The 7,384-nt window shown below is 45.2% G+C and overlaps 1 protein-coding gene across 1 annotated transcript in view; it reads right to left on the bottom strand.

The window, feature by feature from the left end:
• The window catches only part of NKIRAS1 (NFKB inhibitor interacting Ras-like 1), an 11,077-nt gene that overhangs the window by 1,756 nt on the left and 1,937 nt on the right, over positions 1 to 7,384 (bottom strand). The gene's annotated exons all lie outside the window — the stretch shown is intronic.

Raw genomic sequence — 7,384 nt, 5'->3', positions numbered from 1 at the left:
ACATGACAGAGGGACATTGCTACAGGCTACCCTATTGCTCAGACAGATGACACCCAGGCCACAATCCAGTACAGCAGTGAGCAAGACCCAGCCCAATGAAACCAGTGCCTACCTCTGGGTTGGCTTGTGGGCCCAGAATTTGGTTTTGCAATAAGTGGCTCTCTGGGGTGGTTCCTGGCTGCTTTGGAACCTGCCTGGCTTGTTACCATCTGCACAACATATTCTAGCTTGCCTTCAGCATTAGTCTACACTGTAGTCTAAATTTGTATACCATTTCGATAACTTATTGATAAGAACTGTCTCCATATAAGACTGTGACCGCCAGGCTGGTTTATGCCCAAAAGCACCATGAGAACCAACTAAAATGTCATAAAACAATAAACTGGTTTCCCCAGAACATGGTATTCTGAGCCAGCTCAGGGGATTACGCTAGCATGGCATAGTGGTTAGAGTGCCAGGTGAGGACCTGGGACACACGGCTTCAAATCCTCCCTCTACCCTGGATGCTGAATGGGTGGCCTATTCCTAGCTTCCCTCTCTCTTTCAAAGAGCCTAAATACACATTACCTTTCCCCCTGGGAATACCCCTGGGTGGATCAGCTCGAGAGATGTATTCTGGAGTTCCACACTCCCCTATCATGTGTCAGCCCCATTCAGATCAGGACTGTGATGTACAAGGAGAGGGAACTTAGACCTTCCATCATGCTACTATTCTGACCAGGAACAACCCTGGAATGCTGTTATTTGCCTTACTGCACTGAAGTTATGTTTCCCACCAGGGCAAACATTTAGCTCCTGGGGTCGATTCCGGTTGGGGAAATGGCACAGGGGGAGGTCTAAGCTCCCTCTACGTGTTATGATCCCAATCTGATTTGGGCCTAAACATAGCTGGGAAGTGCAGGATTCAACACATCTCAAGCAAACACAGGGATGTCCCCAAGGAAAATGCAATGTGCAGTCAGGCCCTAAGATCATTTCTTTTTGTGACCAGGCATGGCTCCGGAACTTCTCAATTCTCTCACACTTCCGTCATGCCCCTAGTCTGGCTTGTTCTCAACCTTTCCACTTGTTCTCGGTTCTTATCATCTGGCCCTCCTCAGTCGTGGTTAACTCCTTCACTATCTTCACTCCTGTTTTCTTCCTTTCAAGGACAGATCTACATTTGATGCGGGGAGTTCCATGAGCAGAGCTCACAGTGCATTTTGCCTGAAATATCATGCACCATAGGGGACAGTTCCAATTAAGACTATGGTACAACACGGTACCATTTTAAGCCTCCCCACCCCCCGTTTTCCCCATCCGACATGGCTCCAGGGAGCTACTACTTGCCCTGCTGAGGAAATATACAAGTCTTGATGTGGCTGCAATCTTGAGCTTCTTCTCATCTCAACTCTCTTATCTCTAGTTCTCTGCCTTCTCATTGTTGCTGCTCTGTTTATATCTTTCTCATGTCAAAATCAAGGGTTCCTTCTTTTTCTTGCCTGCATCCTTTTGGCCCTCATTTCCCCCCTTTCTCTGGAACCAATTGCCTACACACATGTTTCTTCTCCCTTAACCTCTGATCTCTGCCTCTTTTCTTCCCCCCTCCTTAGTGGTAATTTTTTTTTAACGGCTACTCCTGCAAGCATGGTCGGTTCTTGTTAACGTAATGGTTGTACAGCACAGTCAGAGGTGCGTTATAAATGTTATCATTACATCCCTTTGTTGGCCCTGTCTGTCACTACCACCCACATACAAGCTTCAGCATTGGGAAGCCAGCTCAGTCAGCCCCCATTAGGAATCCATCAACAGCGACAGCCTAGACAGAAGGCAAGGGGTGTCATCACGAGGGGTGGGGTGGACTGGGATAGCTTCCCAAAAACCACAGCAATCAAGGAGAAAAGTAAGGGGGAAATAAGCAGAGTCATCTCTTCACGAGCTCGCCAAGGCCAAAGAGAGGCAGATGGGGAGAACACAGACTAACCACAAGACTCCGGCTTTTCCGTTCATCCTGCTAGATGAAGCATCTAAATAGCACAAAAATCATGTTCAAGAATGTTTTCGGCACTAGATTACGCCTATGACCAGATCTTCCATAAAGCCCCAAAGCAAAACTGGTAATATCTTAACTCACACTTGTCAGTAAGACTCATTTTCACACTTTTTGTTTTCAAACAACTGTGCTAGGATTTCCCTGCATGCTTCTCACCTCCTGCTGAGTAGTCTATATCTGGAAAGATGTAAACCACAGTTCAGATTGCTGTTTTCCTACAGTGACGGGTGTCTCAGACTTAGATGGGCTCATTAGGCTCAGTCTTTCCATGGCATAAACACTGAAGGAAGGACCGCTATCTGTATCACCAAATGAGATGTCGACACCTTCCTGTGACAAAAAGGCCCTCATAAAATGGCCAGTTAATGAAGCAGCCCAAGTTCATTTCCTATGAATATGCAGCTTGCCAAAGTGGCAGCGTCAATATGTCACCAACTGCTGTAGGAGATAACGGCTCACGTCCATCCCAGATAACAAACTGCAGTTAATTCAATGTATGTGGCAGTTCATTCACCAATGCTTAATCACCAATGTTACCAGAGGACCAGATATATCTGTACGTTTACTCGGTCAGGAAGTGCTACTGTCTGCATCAATGGGGATGGCGTATTAAGTTTTCCTGGAGTAGCTTTCAACACCTCAGTCTCTTCCGTGCCTATTGAAAATGGAACCCCAGGTCTTCCTTATTTACGTCTCCAACTGGGAATGCCAAACAGCTTCATTGCTTGACTCAAAAACTAGGCCATGGCTAGCTCCTCTGATCATCTGGGGCAGTGGACTCTGAGGACAGGAATACGGGCAGCAGTGCTCCCTCTAAGCTATGGAGTCTTGTGAGCAAAAATTCTACTTTGTGAGCTACTGGCATTAAAGCTGTGAGCGAGTGATTTGGCTGCTGCATAAATTAGTTTGCCCTGGAGCCATCCTTCCTGAGCATGGACAAAAATGGGTGAGCCGGAGGCTAAAAAACTGTGAGCTAGCTCACACTAACTCAGTTTAGAGGGAAAACTGATGGGCAGTCATTTTTCTTCTTTCCTTCCCCTGACCAGCTACCACCACGTTCCTCTGCTTCAGAAAGTCGAGGGGAAGGGGAGAGAAGAAGAAGGCTAGATATTATTCATCATTCTTACAGTACCTAGAAAGGAAGGCAAGCCATGACTTTTGATACACCCCTCACAAAGAAGATACCTCTCAGCTGTTTGGAATTTTCACTGCCATTCAATGTCCAACAGGCCACTGCCCACATTTTTGCTTGAAATCCATCATGGCTTTGGTCTTTGTCCCACTCTGCTCTCTTCATTGAAAGAAATGTCCAGTTCTACAGAGTCTCCTTTTTCTTCCTCTTTTGAATCCTATTTAACTTTATTGCTTATTTAACATGTCATGTTCAGTACTTATGCTCTGCTCAGATTTTTGCAATCCCAGTCCTATCACATTGCTTATTAGCTGTCTCATCCTACTGATTGCATTAACTTGCATTGTGTAATCCATCATGAGTCTCAGTGAGAAAGAAGGACTATAAATAACATAACTAAACAGTGAGGTCCATTTTGAGAACCTGTCCAAAAGGTCTCTCTCAAAGCAAAGATTTCTAGCAGTAATGCAACCCTTTAAAGATCAAACAGCAAAGCTGCTTCAGACATCATCTACTAACTATAAGTGCGGCAAAGTGAAGCTATCTGAAGCCAGCAATGTTAATGGGCCTTGTGACTGAGTCAGCCACTGACCCAGAACTGAAGCTGACAACACAGTATTACGATAAAGCAACTGTCATTTTAAACAAAAAGCGGATAAAAAGTTCTCCAGTGGTGCAGTGTATGTGGGAATGGCCATGAGGGAAGGAAAGTGTGTGCAAGTAGCACATGATCTGGAAGAGAAACTAGTGCCCCATGACTAGCCAGTGTGGTTAAGAGTGTTGGCCTAGGATCTGGGAGACCCAAGTTTGAATCCCCACTCATGCCATGGAAGCTGACTGGGAAACCTTGGGCCAGCCTAGCCTATCTCACAGGGTTGTTGTGAGGATAAAATGGAGGAGAGGAGAATGACGCAAGCTGCTTTGGGCCCCCACGGGGGAGAAAGGTGGGGTATACATGAATTAAATAAATAAACATTGTTCTGCAGCTGAAAAAGAAAACCTTCTTCTCACTTAACATTGAAAGAAATGTCCAGTTCTAAAGAGACTCCTTTTTCATCTTCTTTTGAATCCTATTTAACTTTATTGCTTATTTAACATGTTATGTTCAGTACTTATGCTTTGCTCAGATTTTCGCAGTCCTATCACATTGCTTATTAGCTGTCTCATCCTGACTTAACAATAAATACCCCACAGTACTAAGAAGTGATGCATTTTTGTTTGCATTTCCTGCATGCCACGGTCTTGCTCACACAATGTGAGAGAGATCTATGGGGGAATGGGGGGAGGGGAGGGAGAATGAAGCAAGCATTGCTACGAGCAATTCTTCTGGAGGGGGACGGAGTCCACCCCAGTAGTAATGTGTGAGAATTACCATTTCTTGAATGAAGATGATGCGTAATATCAGAAGTGGTTTAATAGTTCCTCTCACAGTAAACCCACAGAACTGGACTGTCGAAAGAGTCTGGATTCTGACTTAACAGTATTTTAATAAATTACTTTAAACCTTTTAAAAATATTTACCTGTTTTATATTAATTTATATTTATTTATGTTTAGATAGACAGATGAAAAGAACATGTACAGATAGTACAATAATAACTACTGAATTAACAGAAACACAGGAGGTTAAGCTCTCAAGCTGTAGACACAAATGGGTACTTATTAAAAAACTTTATTACTGCTCTTTATTACTGTTCTTTATCGTGTTGTCTTGCAAAACTGATGTAAATTCAGATATCTTTCAGACTGGCATAAAAAAGTGAGGGAAATTACATCTCCTCTGCTGTAATCTAACCAGGAAGTGAAGGATCTCCCCAGCAACAAATCAACTGGTTACTTGCCCACAGGAGGTGCTGCAAAGTTCACGAGGTTCCCTCGATGCCTCCTGCACCGGTAACTTAGCTGAGTCATAAATTGTTTGCATTGCCATAACAACTGGTTACATAATCAGATTAGGCAACATACAAGTAATAAACAAAGGAGTTGGCATGAAAACTCGGTTTCCTTTCCTGGTTTTCTAATATTTTTCAGTTGCAGTGGTTTTAATGACAGATATTTGTCCTGATCCAGCAACACGCCTGTGCACTTGCCGGGTCTGCGCATGAGTAGCCTTGGACAAGCACTTCAGGATGAGATGAGGTGAGGAGAACCACCTCCGGCTCCAGTCTTGGGAGTTTCACCTATACAGGCCTGGCCGCCGGAACCAGGCACGAACTGCATGCCCTGCCCCTATGCGAGTGAATGGTTCCTCAGCACACATTACGCCCCCCTACCTGGATTGCAGTGACTCGTCCTGGGGGGACCTACCAAGTGACCTTTTCCTTTTTTAAAACTTTGCCATGCAACACAGATTCATTTATTTACTGTAATTAAAAATATTCATCTCCCGCCTTGGACGCAGGGCAGTGAACAGAACAATAATCCGCTGCAAAGGCACCAACATAAACAGTCGATGAAGAAGATTTTTGCAAGCACAGGTAAAAAAAACGCAGCCAGGTCTGCCAAAACGGTTTGCCCTCCCCAAGGCACCCTCTGAAACAGAACTCTCTTACGTGGCTTCCTAAGGGCAGATGGTGGAGGTGCCCACTGCGCCCACTTTGATTACACATTCCGCGGCCATGGACCTGTCACGGATAAAACCCACGGCCTAACCAGACAGGCAGTCAGAAGAGGGGGAACCATGAGGAAAAGGCTGTCTGAAGAGTGCAGCCGGAGCATGGCAGGGATGGGCTTCCTTCAGTCCCTGAACCTCTTCAGCAACTTGATCCTTTAAGTGCTGCTCCGCTGTGCACTTGCCCTCTGCTTCTGGGGTCCTGCCCTCTGGACTGTACCGACTGAGCAGAGAGGGGGTGATGGCAGAGACCAAAATGGGCTCTGCCTCACAGAAGGGATTAAACCGGCCAGCTTTCGACGACGGTTCTTGTCAAGTCAATTGGAGAAGAAACAGAAATCCACTTGTGACTTGACAGAAGAATCCCAGGTCAGGACACTCCTACCATTTGCTCCTAAAGTCTACCTGGCACCCTGAGAGAATTCAGCTTTCCTCACCATAAAGATCCATGTGTTCAGATGGAAATGAAAAACAAGCCCAAGATCGTAGTAGCCCCGCCACGAGTTCCTGAAGGGACCACCGACAGCCTGAGAAAACGCAACAACTGTTTTTTTCTCAGCGTTTGAAACTGTAAACTGCCTGGACTGCACTGGCAGAAACAAATCACATACCTGTAACCACCGGCTCTACTGTGAGTGGGTCTCGTTTGGAGAATGCCTCTCCCTTCCTTGCTAGACAGGATCCTGAGATGCCCATCAAGGCCCACTGTATGTACTGATGTCTTATTTTTGAGAGGGTCTGTGGCTTGGCTTTGCATGAACAAGGTCCCAGGCTCAATCCCCGGCATCTCCAGTTTAAAGAAAAACATGAAAGCTGTCCACCTGTAACCCTGGAGGGCCTCTGCCAGTCTAAGTAGACAAAACTGACTTTGATGGACACACAGTCTAATTCAGGGTAAGGCAGCTTCATATGTGTACTTTTCCGCAACAGTGAGTGAAAGAGAGCAAAGGCCTTCTTCCCTCACATGTTAATCAATGAAGCCAGCATGCCTTGGATGTTATGCATGGGCTTGCTCTCTTGACAACAGCCAAAGGTTATACAAGTGCAGTCACATGCACACTAAACGGCCCCGGAAGAGTGCTTTTCCTTTTCATTTCAGGCACTTAGTTAAGAGAGTCATTAGGGACTCAATATGTGTAATTTATTGCAAGAAGATGGTAAATACCAGTGCCCTGCACAGGTGATATCATTCAGCCTGGTGAGTTACAGCATGCGATTAGCAAAAAGACTGACGCCATTTCCCCCATGAAGGGTCTGATTTAGCGGCCGCAGTGAAACACATCAAATTACATCCCCCCTCAATCCATTGTCTGCTATGGCATTCTGTACCACCGTTATCACTGCTATCACCTTTGGGATTTTTTTATCCCATCTTTCCTCTTGAAAGGAGATGCAAGACATCTAAGAAAACCCATAAAAGAATAATAAGGTAAACAAGCATGTAGGTAATAATGAGATTTTCTGCCAATGATTCAGGATATCTTAGGCATCTGCGATGGAACAACTCGTTTTTCAAGCTGTGCTATTCACATTAAGGGCTGTTAATACAAGACTTCGCTCTCGGGTTAAATTAGATGTGATGAAGAGAATGGCAGGGAAAGAGATCAAGT

This window comes from Gekko japonicus, unplaced genomic scaffold (assembly GCF_001447785.1).
Source record: "Gekko japonicus isolate JY-2015 unplaced genomic scaffold, Gekko_japonicus_V1.1 scaffold351, whole genome shotgun sequence".
NCBI lineage: Eukaryota > Metazoa > Chordata > Lepidosauria > Squamata > Gekkonidae > Gekko > Gekko japonicus.
Note: the sequence above shows the minus strand (reverse complement) of the source record. Positions and strands in the feature narration are given on the sequence as shown.